The sequence below is a fragment of the Hypomesus nipponensis genome, chromosome 18 (assembly GCF_054491055.1).
Source record: "Hypomesus nipponensis isolate SF chromosome 18, ASM5449105v1, whole genome shotgun sequence".
NCBI lineage: Eukaryota > Metazoa > Chordata > Actinopteri > Osmeriformes > Osmeridae > Hypomesus > Hypomesus nipponensis.
The window spans coordinates 3659207-3672500 of record NC_140378.1 but is presented as its reverse complement, the minus strand read 5'-3'; the positions used below and the strand labels follow the sequence as shown (position 1 = coordinate 3672500).

The following is a 13294-nucleotide window of genomic DNA, read 5'->3' as shown; positions in this document are numbered from 1 at the left end:
GGCTTACCATATTGCTTCCAGAGGCATTCTCGTCGGGGACCTTTGTGACGGAAAATGTCTGAATCCACAATATTGTGGGTGAAGATAAAAAATGTGCCAGTTGTATAAAACAGAAACAGGTGAGGCGCTGCTGGGAGTTGAACCCAGGATCTCCTGTTTACAAGACAGGCGCTTTCAACCAGCTAAGCCACAGCACCTCTGACTGGGCAATAGTTGATTCAACTACTCGAAGCCACTAAGCGTGAAGGATCGGCCTCCATAATGTAAACACGCCCAACGTGGGGCTCGAACCCACGACCCTGAGATTAAGAGTCTCATGCTCTACCGACTGAGCTAGCCGGGCTTACTGCTTTGCAGCTACAGGCATTCTGGTCGGGGGCCTTTGTGGCAGTTATTGTTTCAAACGCTTGGCCTGTGTCCACAAGGCTGACATTTTGTCCAGACACCGTTTCAAATGACTGTTTCAAATTCGCTGGGTGTATAGTCTACCAACAAAGAGTGGCATGCTCTAACCCCTGTGCCATCCAGGCTTACCATGTTGCTTCCAGAGGCATTCTCGTCGGGGACCTTTGTGACGGAAAATGTCTGAATCCACAATATTGTGGGTGAAGATAAAAAATGTGCCAGTTGTATAAAACAGAAACAGGTGAGGCGCTGCTGGGAGTTGAACCCAGGATCTCCTGTTTACAAGACAGGCGCTTTCAACCAGCTAAGCCACAGCACCTCTGACTGGGCAATAGTTGATTCAACTACTCGAAGCCACTAAGCGTGAAGGATCGGCCTCCATAATGTAAACACGCCCAACGTGGGGCTCGAACCCACGACCCTGAGATTAAGAGTCTCATGCTCTACCGACTGAGCTAGCCGGGCTTACTGCTTTGCAGCTACAGGCATTCTGGTCGGGGGCCTTTGTGGCAGTTATTGTTTCAAACGCTTGGCCTGTGTCCACAAGGCTGACATTTTGTCCAGACACCGTTTCAAATGACTGTTTCAAATTCGCTGGGTGTATAGTCTACCAACAAAGAGTGGCATGCTCTAACCCCTGTGCCATCCAGGCTTACCATGTTGCTTCCAGAGGCATTCTCGTCGGGGACCTTTGTGACGGAAAATGTCTGAATCCACAATATTGTGGGTGAAGAAAAAAAATGTGCCAGTTGTATAAAACAGAAACAGGTGAGGCGCTGCTGGGAGTTGAACCCAGGATCTCCTGTTTACAAGACAGGCGCTTTCAACCAGCTAAGCCACAGCACCTCTGACTGGGAAATAGTTGATTCAACTACTCGAAGCCACTAAGCGTGAAGGATCGGCCTCCATAATGTAAACACGCCCAACGTGGGGCTCGAACCCACGACCCTGAGATTAAGAGTCTCATGCTCTACCGACTGAGCTAGCCGGGCTTACTGCTTGGCAGCTACAGGCATTCTGGTCGGGGGCCTTTGTGGCAGTTATTGTTTCAAACGCTTGGCCTGTGTCCACAAGGCTGACATTTTGTCCAGACACCGTTTCAAATGACTGTTTCAAATTCGCTGGGTGTATAGTCTACCAACAAAGAGTGGCATGCTCTAACCCCTGTGCCATCCAGGCTTACCATGTCGCTTCCAGAGCCATTCTCGTCTGGGACCTTTGTGACGGAAAATGTCTGAATCCACAATATTGTGGGTGAAGGTAAGAAATGTGCCAGTTGTATAAAACAGAAACAGGTGAGGCGCTGCTGGGAGTTGAACCCAGGATCTCCTGTTTACAAGACAGGCGCTTTCAACCAGCTAAGCCACAGCACCTCTGAATGGCCAATAGTTGATTCAACTACTCGAAGCCACTAAGCGTGAAGGATCGGCCTCCATAATGTAAACACGCCCAACGTGGGGCTCGAACCCACGACCCTGAGATTAAGAGCCTCATGCTCTACCGACTGAGCTAGCCGGGCTTACTGCTTTGCAGCTACAGGCATTCTGGTCGGGGGCCTTTGTGGCAGTTATTGTTTCAAACGCTTGGCCTGTGTCCACAAGGCTGACATTTTGTCCAGACACCGTTTCAAATGACTGTTTCAAATTCGCTGGGTGTATAGTCTACCAACAAAGAGTGGCATGCTCTAACCCCTGTGCCATCCAGGCTTACCATGTTGCTTCCAGAGGCATTCTCGTCGGGGACCTTTGTGACGGAAAATGTCTGAATCCACAATATTGTGGGTGAAGATAAAAAATGTGCCAGTTGTATAAAACAGAAACAGGTGAGGCGCTGCTGGGAGTTGAACCCAGGATCTCCTGTTTACAAGACAGGCGCTTTCAACCAGCTAAGCCACAGCACCTCTGACTGGGCAATAGTTGATTCAACTACTCGAAGCCACTAAGCGTGAAGGATCGGCCTCCATAATGTAAACACGCCCAACGTGGGGCTCGAACCCACGACCCTGAGATTAAGAGTCTCATGCTCTACCGACTGAGCTAGCCGGGCTTACTGCTTTGCAGCTACAGGCATTCTGGTCGGGGGCCTTTGTGGCAGTTATTGTTTCAAACGCTTGGCCTGTGTCCACAAGGCTGACATTTTGTCCAGACACCGTTTCAAATGACTGTTTCAAATTCGCTGGGTGTATAGTCTACCAACAAAGAGTGGCATGCTCTAACCCCTGTGCCATCCAGGCTTACCATGTTGCTTCCAGAGGCATTCTCGTCGGGGACCTTTGTGACGGAAAATGTCTGAATCCACAATATTGTGGGTGAAGAAAAAAAATGTGCCAGTTGTATAAAACAGAAACAGGTGAGGCGCTGCTGGGAGTTGAACCCAGGATCTCCTGTTTACAAGACAGGCGCTTTCAACCAGCTAAGCCACAGCACCTCTGACTGGGAAATAGTTGATTCAACTACTCGAAGCCACTAAGCGTGAAGGATCGGCCTCCATAATGTAAACACGCCCAACGTGGGGCTCGAACCCACGACCCTGAGATTAAGAGTCTCATGCTCTACCGACTGAGCTAGCCGGGCTTACTGCTTGGCAGCTACAGGCATTCTGGTCGGGGGCCTTTGTGGCAGTTATTGTTTCAAACGCTTGGCCTGTGTCCACAAGGCTGACATTTTGTCCAGACACCGTTTCAAATGACTGTTTCAAATTCGCTGGGTGTATAGTCTACCAACAAAGAGTGGCATGCTCTAACCCCTGTGCCATCCAGGCTTACCATGTCGCTTCCAGAGCCATTCTCGTCTGGGACCTTTGTGACGGAAAATGTCTGAATCCACAATATTGTGGGTGAAGGTAAGAAATGTGCCAGTTGTATAAAACAGAAACAGGTGAGGCGCTGCTGGGAGTTGAACCCAGGATCTCCTGTTTACAAGACAGGCGCTTTCAACCAGCTAAGCCACAGCACCTCTGAATGGCCAATAGTTGATTCAACTACTCGAAGCCACTAAGCGTGAAGGATCGGCCTCCATAATGTAAACACGCCCAACGTGGGGCTCGAACCCACGACCCTGAGATTAAGAGTCTCATGCTCTACCGACTGAGCTAGCCGGGCTTACTGTTTGGCAGCTACAGGCATTCTGGTCGGGGGCCTTTGTGGCAGTTATTGTTTCAAACGCTTGGCCTGTGTCCACAAGGCTGACATTTTGTCCAGACACCGTTTCAAATGACTGTTTCAAATTCGCTGGGTGTATAGTCTACCAACAAAGAGTGGCATGCTCTAACCCCTGTGCCATCCAGGCTTACCATGTTGCTTCCAGAGGCTTTCTCGTCGGGGACCTTTGTGACGGAAAACGTCTGCATCCACAATATTGTGGGTGAAGGTAAGAAATGTGCCAGTCGTATAAAACAGACACAGGTGAGGCGCTGCTGGGAATTGAACCCAGGATCTCCTGTTTACAAGACAGGCGCTTTCAACCAGCTAAGCCACAGCACCTCTGAATGGCCAATAGTTGATTCAACTACTCGAAGCCACTAAGCGTGAAGGATCGGCCTCCATAATGTAAACACGCCCAACGTGGGGCTCGAACCCACGACCCTGAGATTAAGAGTCTCATGCTCTACCGACTGAGCTAGCCGGGCTTACTGCTTTACAGCTACAGGCATTCTGGTCAGGGAACTTTGTGGCAGTTATTGTTTCAAACGCTTGGCCTGTGTCCACAAGGCTGACATTTTGTCCAGACACTGTTTCAAATGACTGTTTCAAATTTGCTGGGTGTATAGTCTACCAACAAAGAATGGCATGCTCTAACCCCTGTGCCATCCAGGCTTACCATGTCGCTTCCAGAGGCATTCTCGTCGGGGACCTTTGTGACGGAAAACGTCTGAATCCACAATATTGTGGGTGAAGGTAAAAAATTTGCCAGTTGTATAAAACAGACACAGGTGAGGCACTGCTGGGAGTTGAACCCAGGATCTCCTGTTTACAAGACAGGCGCTTTCAACCAGCTAAGCCACAGCACCTCTGAATGCGCAATAGTTGATTCAACTACTCGAAGCCACTAAGCGTGAAGGATCGGCCTCCATAATGTAAACACGCCCAACGTGGGGCTCGAACCCACGACCCTGAGATTAAGAGCCTCATGCTCTACCGACTGAGCTAGCCGGGCTTACTGCTTTGCAGCTACAGGCATTCTGGTCGGGGGCCTTTGTGGCAGTTATTGTTTCAAACGCTTGGCCTGTGTCCACAAGGCTGACATTTTGTCCAGACACCGTTTCAAATGACTGTTTCAAATTCGCTGGGTGTATAGTCTACCAACAAAGAGTGGCATGCTCTAACCCCTGTGCCATCCAGGCTTACCATGTTGCTTCCAGAGCCATTCTCGTCTGGGACCTTTGTGACGGAAAATGTCTGAATCCACAATATTGTGGGTGAAGGTAAGAAATGTGCCAGTTGTATAAAACAGAAACAGGTGAGGCGCTGCTGGGAGTTGAACCCAGGATCTCCTGTTTACAAGACAGGCGCTTTCAACCAGCTAAGCCACAGCACCTCTGAATGGCCAATAGTTGATTCAACTACTCGAAGCCACTAAGCGTGAAGGATCGGCCTCCATAATGTAAACACGCCCAACGTGGGGCTCGAACCCACGACCCTGAGATTAAGAGTCTCATGCTCTACCGACTGAGCTAGCCGGGCTTACTGTTTGGCAGCTACAGGCATTCTGGTCGGGGGCCTTTGTGGCAGTTATTGTTTCAAACGCTTGGCCTGTGTCCACAAGGCTGACATTTTGTCCAGACACCGTTTCAAATGACTGTTTCAAATTTGCTGGGTGTATAGTCTACCAACAAAGAGTGGCATGCTCTAACCCCTGTGCCATCCAGGCTTACCATGTTGCTTCCAGAGGCTTTCTCGTCGGGGACCTTTGTGACGGAAAACGTCTGCATCCACAATATTGTGGGTGAAGGTAAGAAATGTGCCAGTCGTATAAAACAGACACAGGTGAGGCGCTGCTGGGAATTGAACCCAGGATCTCCTGTTTACAAGACAGGCGCTTTCAACCAGCTAAGCCACAGCACCTCTGACTGGGAAATAGTTGATTCAACTACTCGAAGCCACTAAGCGTGAAGGATCGGCCTCCATAATGTAAACACGCCCAACGTGGGGCTCGAACCCACGACCCTGAGATTAAGAGTCTCATGCTCTACCGACTGAGCTAGCCGGGCTTACTGCTTGGCAGCTACAGGCATTCTGGTCGGGGGCCTTTGTGGCAGTTATTGTTTCAAACGCTTGGCCTGTGTCCACAAGGCTGACATTTTGTCCAGACACCGTTTCAAATGACTGTTTCAAATTCGCTGGGTGTATAGTCTACCAACAAAGAGTGGCATGCTCTAACCCCTGTGCCATCCAGGCTTACCATGTCGCTTCCAGAGCCATTCTCGTCTGGGACCTTTGTGACGGAAAATGTCTGAATCCACAATATTGTGGGTGAAGATAAAAAATGTGCCAGTTGTATAAAATAGACGCAGGTGAGGCGCTGCTGGGAGTTGAACCCAGGATCTCCTGTTTACGAGACAGGCGCTTTCAACCAGCTAAGCCACAGAACCTCTGAATGAGCAATAGTTGATTCAACTACTCGAAGCCCCTCAGCGTGAAGGATCGGCCTCCATAATGTAAACACGCCCAACGTGGGGCTCGAACCCACGACCCTGAGATTAAGAGTCTCATGCTCTACCGACTGAGCTAGCCGGGCTTACTGCTTTGCAGCTACAGGCATTCTGGTCGGGGAACTTTGTGGCAGTTATTGTTTCAAACGCTTGGCCTGTGTCCACAAGGCTGACATTTTGTCCAGACACTGTTTCAAATGACTGTTTCAAATTCGCTGGGTGTATAGTCTACCAACAAAGAGTGGCATGCTCTAACCCCTGTGCCATCCAGGCTTACTATGTCGCTTCCGGAGGCATTCTCGTCGGGGACCTTTGTGACGGAAAATGTCTGAATCCACAATATTGTGGGTGAAGATAAAAAATGTGCCAGTTGTATAAAACAGAAACAGGTGAGGCGCTGCTGGGAGTTGAACCCAGGATCTCCTGTTTACAAGACAGGCGCTTTCAACCAGCTAAGCCACAGCACCTCTGAATGGCCAATAGTTGATTCAACTACTCGAAGCCACTAAGCGTGAAGGATCGGCCTCCATAATGTAAACACGCCCAACGTGGGGCTCGAACCCACGACCCTGAGATTAAGAGTCTCATGCTCTACCGACTGAGCTAGCCGGGCTTACTGCTTTGCAGCTACAGGCATTCTGGTCGGGGGCCTTTGTGGCAGTTATTGTTTCAAACGCTTGGCCTGTGTCCACAAGGCTGACATTTTGTCCAGACACCGTTTCAAATGACTGTTTCAAATTCGCTGGGTGTATAGTCTACCAACAAAGAGTGGCATGCTCTAACCCCTGTGCCATCCAGGCTTACCATGTTGCTTCCAGAGGCATTCTCGTCGGGGACCTTTGTGATGGAAAACGTCTGAATCCACAATATTGTGGGTGAAGATAAAAAATGTGCCAGTTGTATAAAATAGACGCAGGTGAGGCGCTGCTGGGAGTTGAACCCAGGATCTCCTGTTTACGAGACAGGCGCTTTCAACCAGCTAAGCCACAGCACCTCTGAATGGCCAATAGTTGATTCAACTACTCGAAGCCTCTCAGCGTGAAGGATCGGCCTCCATAATGTAAACACGCCCAACGTGGGGCTCGAACCCACGACCCTGAGATTAAGAGTCTCATGCTCTACCGACTGAGCTAGCCGGGCTTACTGCTTTGCAGCTACAGGCATTCTGGTCGGGGGCCTTTGTGGCAGTTATTGTTTCAAACGCTTGGCCTGTGTCCACAAGGCTGACATTTTGTCCAGACACCGTTTCAAATGACTGTTTCAAATTCGCTGGGTGTATAGTCTACCAACAAAGAGTGGCATGCTCTAACCCCTGTGCCATCCAGGCTTACCATGTCGCTTCCGGAGGCATTCTCGTCGGGGACCTTTGTGACGGAAAATGTCTGAATCCACAATATTGTGGGTGAAGATAAAAAATGTGCCAGTTGTATAAAACAGAAACAGGTGAGGCGCTGCTGGGAGTTGAACCCAGGATCTCCTGTTTACAAGACAGGCGCTTTCAACCAGCTAAGCCACAGCACCTCTGAATGGCCAATAGTTGATTCAACTACTCGAAGCCACTAAGCGTGAAGGATCGGCCTCCATAATGTAAACACGCCCAACGTGGGGCTCGAACCCACGACCCTGAGATTAAGAGTCTCATGCTCTACCGACTGAGCTAGCCGGGCTTACCGCTTTGCAGCTACAGGCATTCTGGTCGGGGGCCTTTGTGGCAGTTATTGTTTCAAACACTTGGCCTGTGTCCACAAGGCTGACATTTTGTCCAGACACCGTTTCAAATGACTGTTTCAAATTCGCTGGGTGTATAGTCTACCAACAAAGAGTGGCATGCTCTAACCCCTGTGCCATCCAGGCTTACCATGTCGCTTCCAGAGCCATTCTCGTCTGGGACCTTTGTGACGGAAAATGTCTGAATCCACAATATTGTGGGTGAAGGTAAGAAATGTGCCAGTTGTATAAAACAGACACAGGTGAGGCGCTGCTGGGAGTTGAACCCAGGATCTCCTGTTTACAAGACAGGCGCTTTCAACCAGCTAAGCCACAGCACCTCTGAATGGCCAATAGTTGATTCAACTACTCGAAGCCACTAAGCGTGAAGGATCGGCCTCCATAATGTAAACACGCCCAACGTGGGGCTCGAACCCACGACCCTGAGATTAAGAGTCTCATGCTCTACCGACTGAGCTAGCCGGGCTTACCGCTTTGCAGCTACAGGCATTCTGGTCGGGGGCCTTTGTGGCAGTTATTGTTTCAAACGCTTGGCCTGTGTCCACAAGGCTGACATTTTGTCCAGACACCGTTTCAAATGACTGTTTCAAATTCGCTGGGTGTATAGTCTACCAACAAAGAGTGGCATGCTCTAACCCCTGTGCCATCCAGGCTTACCATGTCGCTTCCAGAGCCATTCTCGTCTGGGACCTTTGTGACGGAAAATGTCTGAATCCACAATATTGTGGGTGAAGGTAAGAAATGTGCCAGTTGTATAAAACAGACACAGGTAAGGCGCTGCTGGGAGTTGAACCCAGGATCTCCTGTTTACAAGACAGGCGCTTTCAACCAGCTAAGCCACAGCACCTCTGAATGGCCAATAGTTGATTCAACTACTCGAAGCCACTAAGCGTGAAGGATCGGCCTCCATAATGTAAACACACCCAACGTGGGGCTCGAACCCACGACCCTGAGATTAAGAGTCTCATGCTCTACCGACTGAGCTAGCCGGGCTTACTGCTTTGCAGCTACAGGCATTCTGGTCGGGGGCCTTTGTGGCAGTTATTGTTTCAAACGCTTGGCCTGTGTCCACAAGGCTGACATTTTGTCCAGACACCGTTTCAAATGACTGTTTCAAATTCGCTGGGTGTATAGTCTACCAACAAAGAGTGGCATGCTCTAACCCCTGTGCCATCCAGGCTTACCATGTCGCTTCCAGAGCCATTCTCGTCTGGGACCTTTGTGACGGAAAATGTCTGAATCCACAATATTGTGGGTGAAGGTAAGAAATGTGCCAGTTGTATAAAACAGACACAGGTGAGGCGCTGCTGGGAGTTGAACCCAGGATCTCCTGTTTACAAGACAGGCGCTTTCAACCAGCTAAGCCACAGCACCTCTGAATGGCCAATAGTTGATTCAACTACTCGAAGCCACTAAGCGTGAAGGATCGGCCTCCATAATGTAAACACGCCCAACGTGGGGCTCGAACGCACGACCCTGAGATTAAGAGTCTCATGCTCTACTGACTGAGCTAGCCGGGCTTACTGCTTTGCAGCTACAGGCATTCTGGTCGGGGGCCTTTGTGGCAGTTATTGTTTCAAACGCTTGGCCTGTGTCCACAAGGCTGACATTTTGTCCAGACACCGTTTCAAATGACTGTTTCAAATTCGCTGGGTGTATAGTCTACCAACAAAGAGTGGCATGCTCTAACCCCTGTGCCATCCAGGCTTACCATGTCGCTTCCAGAGGCATTCTCGTCGGGGACCTTTGTGACGGAAAATGTCTGAATCCACAATATTGTGGGTGAAGATAAAAAATGTGCCAGTTGTATAAAACAGAAACAGGTGAGGCGCTGCTGGGAGTTGAACCCAGGATCTCCTGTTTACAAGACAGGCGCTTTCAACCAGCTAAGCCACAGCACCTCTGAATGGCCAATAGTTGATTCAACTACTCGAAGCCACTAAGCGTGAAGGATCGGCCTCCATAATGTAAACACGCCCAACGTGGGGCTCGAACCCACGACCCTGAGATTAAGAGTCTCATGCTCTACCGACTGAGCTAGCCGGGCTTACTGCTTTGCAGCTACAGGCATTCTGGTCGGGGGCCTTTGTGGCAGTTATTGTTTCAAACGCTTGGCCTGTGTCCACAAGGCTGACATTTTGTCCAGACACCGTTTCAAATGACTGTTTCAAATTCGCTGGGTGTATAGTCTACCAACAAAGAGTGGCATGCTCTAACCCCTGTGCCATCCAGGCTTACCATGTCGCTTCCGGAGGCATTCTCGTCTGGGACCTTTGTGACGGAAAACGTCTGAATCCACAATATTGTGGGTGAAGGTAAGAAATGTGCCAGTTGTATAAAACAGACACAGGTGAGGCGCTGCTGGGAGTTGAACCCAGGATCTCCTGTTTACAAGACAGGCGCTTTCAACCAGCTAAGCCACAGCACCTCTGAATGGCCAATAGTTGATTTACTACTCGAAGCCACTAAGCGTGAAGGATCGGCCTCCATAATGTAAACACGCCCAACGTGGGGCTCGAACCCACGACCCTGAGATTAAGAGTCTTATGCTCTACCGACTGAGCTAGCCGGGCTTACCGCTTGGCAGCTACAGGCATTCTGGTCGGGGGCCTCTGTGGCAGTTATTGTTTCAAACGCTTGGCCTGTGTCCACAAGGCTGACATTTTGTCCAGACACTGTTTCAAATGACTGTTTCAAATTCGCTGGGTGTATAGTCTACCAACAAAGAGTGGCATGCTCTAACCCCTGTGCCATCCAGGCTTACTATGTCGCTTCCGGAGGCATTCTCGTCGGGGACCTTTGTGACGGAAAATGTCTGAATCCACAATATTGTGGGTGAAGATAAAAAATGTGCCAGTTGTATAAAACAGAAACAGGTGAGGCGCTGCTGGGAGTTGAACCCAGGATCTCCTGTTTACAAGACAGGCGCTTTCAACCAGCTAAGCCACAGCACCTCTGAATGGCCAATAGTTGATTCAACTACTCGAAGCCACTAAGCGTGAAGGATCGGCCTCCATAATGTAAACACGCCCAACGTGGGGCTCGAACCCACGACCCTGAGATTAAGAGTCTCATGCTCTACCGACTGAGCTAGCCGGGCTTACTGCTTTGCAGCTACAGGCATTCTGGTCGGGGGCCTTTGTGGCAGTTATTGTTTCAAACGCTTGGCCTGTGTCCACAAGGCTGACATTTTGTCCAGACACCGTTTCAAATGACTGTTTCAAATTCGCTGGGTGTATAGTCTACCAACAAAGAGTGGCATGCTCTAACCCCTGTGCCATCCAGGCTTACCATGTCGCTTCCGGAGGCATTCTCGTCTGGGACCTTTGTGACGGAAAACGTCTGAATCCACAATATTGTGGGTGAAGGTAAGAAATGTGCCAGTTGTATAAAACAGACACAGGTGAGGCGCTGCTGGGAGTTGAACCCAGGATCTCCTGTTTACAAGACAGGCGCTTTCAACCAGCTAAGCCACAGCACCTCTGAATGGCCAATAGTTGATTCAACTACTCGAAGCCACTAAGCGTGAAGGATCGGCCTCCATAATGTAAACACGCCCAACGTGGGGCTCGAACCCACGACCCTGAGATTAAGAGTCTCATGCTCTACCGACTGAGCTAGCCGGGCTTACCGCTTGGCAGCTACAGGCATTCTGGTCGGGGGCCTTTGTGGCAGTTATTGTTTCAAACGCTTGGCCTGTGTCCACAAGGCTGACATTTTGTCCAGACACCGTTTCAAAGGACTGTTTCAAATTCGCTGGGTGTATAGTCTACCAACAAAGAGTGGCATGCTCTAACCCCTGTGCCATCCAGGCTTACCATGTCGCTTCCAGAGGCATTCTCGTCGGGGACCTTTGTGATGGAAAACGTCTGAATCCACAATATTGTGGGTGAAGATAAAAAATGTGCCAGTTGTATAAAATAGACGCAGGTGAGGCGCTGCTGGGAGTTGAACCCAGGATCTCCTGTTTACGAGACAGGCGCTTTCAACCAGCTAAGCCACAGCACCTCTGAATGGCCAATAGTTGATTCAACTACTCGAAGCCTCTCAGCGTGAAGGATCGGCCTCCATAATGTAAACACGCCCAACGTGGGGCTCGAACCCACGACCCTGAGATTAAGAGTCTCATGCTCTACCGACTGAGCTAGCCGGGCTTACTGCTTTGCAGCTACAGGCATTCTGGTCGGGGAACTTTGTGGCAGTTATTGTTTCAAACGCTTGGCCTGTGTCCACAAGGCTGACATTTTGTCCAGACACTGTTTCAAATGACTGTTTCAAATTCGCTGGGTGTATAGTCTACCAACAAAGAGTGGCATGCTCTAACCCCTGTGCCATCCAGGCTTACTATGTCGCTTCCGGAGGCATTCTCGTCGGGGACCTTTGTGACGGAAAATGTCTGAATCCACAATATTGTGGGTGAAGATAAAAAATGTGCCAGTTGTATAAAACAGAAACAGGTGAGGCGCTGCTGGGAGTTGAACCCAGGATCTCCTGTTTACAAGACAGGCGCTTTCAACCAGCTAAGCCACAGCACCTCTGAATGGCCAATAGTTGATTCAACTACTCGAAGCCACTAAGCGTGAAGGATCGGCCTCCATAATGTAAACACGCCCAACGTGGGGCTCGAACCCACGACCCTGAGATTAAGAGTCTCATGCTCTACCGACTGAGCTAGCCGGGCTTACTGCTTTGCAGCTACAGGCATTCTGGTCGGGGGCCTTTGTGGCAGTTATTGTTTCAAACGCTTGGCCTGTGTCCACAAGGCTGACATTTTGTCCAGACACCGTTTCAAATGACTGTTTCAAATTCGCTGGGTGTATAGTCTACCAACAAAGAGTGGCATGCTCTAACCCCTGTGCCATCCAGGCTTACCATGTCGCTTCCGGAGGCATTCTCGTCTGGGACCTTTGTGACGGAAAACGTCTGAATCCACAATATTGTGGGTGAAGGTAAGAAATGTGCCAGTTGTATAAAACAGACACAGGTGAGGCGCTGCTGGGAGTTGAACCCAGGATCTCCTGTTTACAAGACAGGCGCTTTCAACCAGCTAAGCCACAGCACCTCTGAATGGCCAATAGTTGATTTACTACTCGAAGCCACTAAGCGTGAAGGATCGGCCTCCATAATGTAAACACGCCCAACGTGGGGCTCGAACCCACGACCCTGAGATTAAGAGTCTTATGCTCTACCGACTGAGCTAGCCGGGCTTACTGCTTGGCAGCTACAGGCATTCTGGCCGGGGGCCTTTGTGGCAGTTATTGTTTCAAACGCTTGGCCTGTGTCCACAAGGCTGACATTTTGTCCAGACACTGTTTCAAATGACTGTTTCAAATTCGCTGGGTGTATAGTCTACCAACAAAGAGTGGCATGCTCTAACCCCTGTGCCATCCAGGCTTACCATGTTGCTTCCAGAGGCATTCTCGTCGGGGACCTTTGTGACGGAAAATGTCTGAATCCACAATATTGTGGGTGAAGATAAAAAATGTGCCAGTTGTATAAAACAGACACAGGT

The 13294-nt window shown here is 49.8% G+C and overlaps 49 non-coding genes across 49 annotated transcripts; all 49 read right to left on the bottom strand.

The window, feature by feature from the left end:
- Nucleotides 1–122: 122 nt before the first annotated feature.
- Nucleotides 123–197, bottom strand: trnat-ugu (transfer RNA threonine (anticodon UGU)). Its single transcript has one exon. It is a non-coding gene; the product is annotated as a tRNA-Thr (tRNA).
- Nucleotides 198–270: 73 nt separating this feature from the next.
- On the bottom strand, nucleotides 271–343 carry trnak-cuu (transfer RNA lysine (anticodon CUU)). The gene has a single exon. It is a non-coding gene; the product is annotated as a tRNA-Lys (tRNA).
- A 306-nt stretch (nucleotides 344–649) lies between these two features.
- trnat-ugu (transfer RNA threonine (anticodon UGU)) lies at nucleotides 650–724 on the bottom strand. The gene has a single exon. It is a non-coding gene; the product is annotated as a tRNA-Thr (tRNA).
- Nucleotides 725–797: 73 nt separating this feature from the next.
- On the bottom strand, nucleotides 798–870 carry trnak-cuu (transfer RNA lysine (anticodon CUU)). Its single transcript has one exon. It is a non-coding gene; the product is annotated as a tRNA-Lys (tRNA).
- A 306-nt stretch (nucleotides 871–1176) lies between these two features.
- On the bottom strand, nucleotides 1177–1251 carry trnat-ugu (transfer RNA threonine (anticodon UGU)). The gene has a single exon. It is a non-coding gene; the product is annotated as a tRNA-Thr (tRNA).
- Nucleotides 1252–1324: 73 nt separating this feature from the next.
- trnak-cuu (transfer RNA lysine (anticodon CUU)) lies at nucleotides 1325–1397 on the bottom strand. The gene has a single exon. It is a non-coding gene; the product is annotated as a tRNA-Lys (tRNA).
- Nucleotides 1398–1703: 306 nt separating this feature from the next.
- Nucleotides 1704–1778, bottom strand: trnat-ugu (transfer RNA threonine (anticodon UGU)). The gene has a single exon. It is a non-coding gene; the product is annotated as a tRNA-Thr (tRNA).
- A 73-nt stretch (nucleotides 1779–1851) lies between these two features.
- trnak-cuu (transfer RNA lysine (anticodon CUU)) lies at nucleotides 1852–1924 on the bottom strand. Its single transcript has one exon. It is a non-coding gene; the product is annotated as a tRNA-Lys (tRNA).
- Nucleotides 1925–2230: 306 nt separating this feature from the next.
- trnat-ugu (transfer RNA threonine (anticodon UGU)) lies at nucleotides 2231–2305 on the bottom strand. Its single transcript has one exon. It is a non-coding gene; the product is annotated as a tRNA-Thr (tRNA).
- Nucleotides 2306–2378: 73 nt separating this feature from the next.
- Nucleotides 2379–2451, bottom strand: trnak-cuu (transfer RNA lysine (anticodon CUU)). Its single transcript has one exon. It is a non-coding gene; the product is annotated as a tRNA-Lys (tRNA).
- A 306-nt stretch (nucleotides 2452–2757) lies between these two features.
- Nucleotides 2758–2832, bottom strand: trnat-ugu (transfer RNA threonine (anticodon UGU)). Its single transcript has one exon. It is a non-coding gene; the product is annotated as a tRNA-Thr (tRNA).
- A 73-nt stretch (nucleotides 2833–2905) lies between these two features.
- trnak-cuu (transfer RNA lysine (anticodon CUU)) lies at nucleotides 2906–2978 on the bottom strand. Its single transcript has one exon. It is a non-coding gene; the product is annotated as a tRNA-Lys (tRNA).
- A 306-nt stretch (nucleotides 2979–3284) lies between these two features.
- trnat-ugu (transfer RNA threonine (anticodon UGU)) lies at nucleotides 3285–3359 on the bottom strand. The gene has a single exon. It is a non-coding gene; the product is annotated as a tRNA-Thr (tRNA).
- Nucleotides 3360–3432: 73 nt separating this feature from the next.
- Nucleotides 3433–3505, bottom strand: trnak-cuu (transfer RNA lysine (anticodon CUU)). Its single transcript has one exon. It is a non-coding gene; the product is annotated as a tRNA-Lys (tRNA).
- Nucleotides 3506–3811: 306 nt separating this feature from the next.
- Nucleotides 3812–3886, bottom strand: trnat-ugu (transfer RNA threonine (anticodon UGU)). The gene has a single exon. It is a non-coding gene; the product is annotated as a tRNA-Thr (tRNA).
- A 73-nt stretch (nucleotides 3887–3959) lies between these two features.
- Nucleotides 3960–4032, bottom strand: trnak-cuu (transfer RNA lysine (anticodon CUU)). Its single transcript has one exon. It is a non-coding gene; the product is annotated as a tRNA-Lys (tRNA).
- A 306-nt stretch (nucleotides 4033–4338) lies between these two features.
- trnat-ugu (transfer RNA threonine (anticodon UGU)) lies at nucleotides 4339–4413 on the bottom strand. The gene has a single exon. It is a non-coding gene; the product is annotated as a tRNA-Thr (tRNA).
- Nucleotides 4414–4486: 73 nt separating this feature from the next.
- trnak-cuu (transfer RNA lysine (anticodon CUU)) lies at nucleotides 4487–4559 on the bottom strand. The gene has a single exon. It is a non-coding gene; the product is annotated as a tRNA-Lys (tRNA).
- A 306-nt stretch (nucleotides 4560–4865) lies between these two features.
- trnat-ugu (transfer RNA threonine (anticodon UGU)) lies at nucleotides 4866–4940 on the bottom strand. The gene has a single exon. It is a non-coding gene; the product is annotated as a tRNA-Thr (tRNA).
- Nucleotides 4941–5013: 73 nt separating this feature from the next.
- Nucleotides 5014–5086, bottom strand: trnak-cuu (transfer RNA lysine (anticodon CUU)). The gene has a single exon. It is a non-coding gene; the product is annotated as a tRNA-Lys (tRNA).
- A 306-nt stretch (nucleotides 5087–5392) lies between these two features.
- On the bottom strand, nucleotides 5393–5467 carry trnat-ugu (transfer RNA threonine (anticodon UGU)). Its single transcript has one exon. It is a non-coding gene; the product is annotated as a tRNA-Thr (tRNA).
- Nucleotides 5468–5540: 73 nt separating this feature from the next.
- Nucleotides 5541–5613, bottom strand: trnak-cuu (transfer RNA lysine (anticodon CUU)). The gene has a single exon. It is a non-coding gene; the product is annotated as a tRNA-Lys (tRNA).
- Nucleotides 5614–5919: 306 nt separating this feature from the next.
- trnat-cgu (transfer RNA threonine (anticodon CGU)) lies at nucleotides 5920–5994 on the bottom strand. Its single transcript has one exon. It is a non-coding gene; the product is annotated as a tRNA-Thr (tRNA).
- A 73-nt stretch (nucleotides 5995–6067) lies between these two features.
- trnak-cuu (transfer RNA lysine (anticodon CUU)) lies at nucleotides 6068–6140 on the bottom strand. The gene has a single exon. It is a non-coding gene; the product is annotated as a tRNA-Lys (tRNA).
- Nucleotides 6141–6446: 306 nt separating this feature from the next.
- Nucleotides 6447–6521, bottom strand: trnat-ugu (transfer RNA threonine (anticodon UGU)). Its single transcript has one exon. It is a non-coding gene; the product is annotated as a tRNA-Thr (tRNA).
- A 73-nt stretch (nucleotides 6522–6594) lies between these two features.
- Nucleotides 6595–6667, bottom strand: trnak-cuu (transfer RNA lysine (anticodon CUU)). The gene has a single exon. It is a non-coding gene; the product is annotated as a tRNA-Lys (tRNA).
- A 306-nt stretch (nucleotides 6668–6973) lies between these two features.
- On the bottom strand, nucleotides 6974–7048 carry trnat-cgu (transfer RNA threonine (anticodon CGU)). Its single transcript has one exon. It is a non-coding gene; the product is annotated as a tRNA-Thr (tRNA).
- Nucleotides 7049–7121: 73 nt separating this feature from the next.
- Nucleotides 7122–7194, bottom strand: trnak-cuu (transfer RNA lysine (anticodon CUU)). Its single transcript has one exon. It is a non-coding gene; the product is annotated as a tRNA-Lys (tRNA).
- Nucleotides 7195–7500: 306 nt separating this feature from the next.
- Nucleotides 7501–7575, bottom strand: trnat-ugu (transfer RNA threonine (anticodon UGU)). The gene has a single exon. It is a non-coding gene; the product is annotated as a tRNA-Thr (tRNA).
- A 73-nt stretch (nucleotides 7576–7648) lies between these two features.
- On the bottom strand, nucleotides 7649–7721 carry trnak-cuu (transfer RNA lysine (anticodon CUU)). The gene has a single exon. It is a non-coding gene; the product is annotated as a tRNA-Lys (tRNA).
- Nucleotides 7722–8027: 306 nt separating this feature from the next.
- On the bottom strand, nucleotides 8028–8102 carry trnat-ugu (transfer RNA threonine (anticodon UGU)). Its single transcript has one exon. It is a non-coding gene; the product is annotated as a tRNA-Thr (tRNA).
- Nucleotides 8103–8175: 73 nt separating this feature from the next.
- Nucleotides 8176–8248, bottom strand: trnak-cuu (transfer RNA lysine (anticodon CUU)). Its single transcript has one exon. It is a non-coding gene; the product is annotated as a tRNA-Lys (tRNA).
- Nucleotides 8249–8554: 306 nt separating this feature from the next.
- Nucleotides 8555–8629, bottom strand: trnat-ugu (transfer RNA threonine (anticodon UGU)). Its single transcript has one exon. It is a non-coding gene; the product is annotated as a tRNA-Thr (tRNA).
- Nucleotides 8630–8702: 73 nt separating this feature from the next.
- trnak-cuu (transfer RNA lysine (anticodon CUU)) lies at nucleotides 8703–8775 on the bottom strand. Its single transcript has one exon. It is a non-coding gene; the product is annotated as a tRNA-Lys (tRNA).
- Nucleotides 8776–9081: 306 nt separating this feature from the next.
- On the bottom strand, nucleotides 9082–9156 carry trnat-ugu (transfer RNA threonine (anticodon UGU)). Its single transcript has one exon. It is a non-coding gene; the product is annotated as a tRNA-Thr (tRNA).
- Nucleotides 9157–9608: 452 nt separating this feature from the next.
- Nucleotides 9609–9683, bottom strand: trnat-ugu (transfer RNA threonine (anticodon UGU)). The gene has a single exon. It is a non-coding gene; the product is annotated as a tRNA-Thr (tRNA).
- A 73-nt stretch (nucleotides 9684–9756) lies between these two features.
- trnak-cuu (transfer RNA lysine (anticodon CUU)) lies at nucleotides 9757–9829 on the bottom strand. The gene has a single exon. It is a non-coding gene; the product is annotated as a tRNA-Lys (tRNA).
- A 306-nt stretch (nucleotides 9830–10135) lies between these two features.
- Nucleotides 10136–10210, bottom strand: trnat-ugu (transfer RNA threonine (anticodon UGU)). Its single transcript has one exon. It is a non-coding gene; the product is annotated as a tRNA-Thr (tRNA).
- A 72-nt stretch (nucleotides 10211–10282) lies between these two features.
- On the bottom strand, nucleotides 10283–10355 carry trnak-cuu (transfer RNA lysine (anticodon CUU)). The gene has a single exon. It is a non-coding gene; the product is annotated as a tRNA-Lys (tRNA).
- A 306-nt stretch (nucleotides 10356–10661) lies between these two features.
- Nucleotides 10662–10736, bottom strand: trnat-ugu (transfer RNA threonine (anticodon UGU)). The gene has a single exon. It is a non-coding gene; the product is annotated as a tRNA-Thr (tRNA).
- A 73-nt stretch (nucleotides 10737–10809) lies between these two features.
- On the bottom strand, nucleotides 10810–10882 carry trnak-cuu (transfer RNA lysine (anticodon CUU)). The gene has a single exon. It is a non-coding gene; the product is annotated as a tRNA-Lys (tRNA).
- Nucleotides 10883–11188: 306 nt separating this feature from the next.
- On the bottom strand, nucleotides 11189–11263 carry trnat-ugu (transfer RNA threonine (anticodon UGU)). Its single transcript has one exon. It is a non-coding gene; the product is annotated as a tRNA-Thr (tRNA).
- Nucleotides 11264–11336: 73 nt separating this feature from the next.
- trnak-cuu (transfer RNA lysine (anticodon CUU)) lies at nucleotides 11337–11409 on the bottom strand. Its single transcript has one exon. It is a non-coding gene; the product is annotated as a tRNA-Lys (tRNA).
- Nucleotides 11410–11715: 306 nt separating this feature from the next.
- On the bottom strand, nucleotides 11716–11790 carry trnat-cgu (transfer RNA threonine (anticodon CGU)). Its single transcript has one exon. It is a non-coding gene; the product is annotated as a tRNA-Thr (tRNA).
- Nucleotides 11791–11863: 73 nt separating this feature from the next.
- trnak-cuu (transfer RNA lysine (anticodon CUU)) lies at nucleotides 11864–11936 on the bottom strand. Its single transcript has one exon. It is a non-coding gene; the product is annotated as a tRNA-Lys (tRNA).
- Nucleotides 11937–12242: 306 nt separating this feature from the next.
- On the bottom strand, nucleotides 12243–12317 carry trnat-ugu (transfer RNA threonine (anticodon UGU)). Its single transcript has one exon. It is a non-coding gene; the product is annotated as a tRNA-Thr (tRNA).
- A 73-nt stretch (nucleotides 12318–12390) lies between these two features.
- On the bottom strand, nucleotides 12391–12463 carry trnak-cuu (transfer RNA lysine (anticodon CUU)). The gene has a single exon. It is a non-coding gene; the product is annotated as a tRNA-Lys (tRNA).
- A 306-nt stretch (nucleotides 12464–12769) lies between these two features.
- On the bottom strand, nucleotides 12770–12844 carry trnat-ugu (transfer RNA threonine (anticodon UGU)). Its single transcript has one exon. It is a non-coding gene; the product is annotated as a tRNA-Thr (tRNA).
- A 72-nt stretch (nucleotides 12845–12916) lies between these two features.
- On the bottom strand, nucleotides 12917–12989 carry trnak-cuu (transfer RNA lysine (anticodon CUU)). The gene has a single exon. It is a non-coding gene; the product is annotated as a tRNA-Lys (tRNA).
- Between the last annotated feature and the right edge of the window lie 305 nt (nucleotides 12990–13294).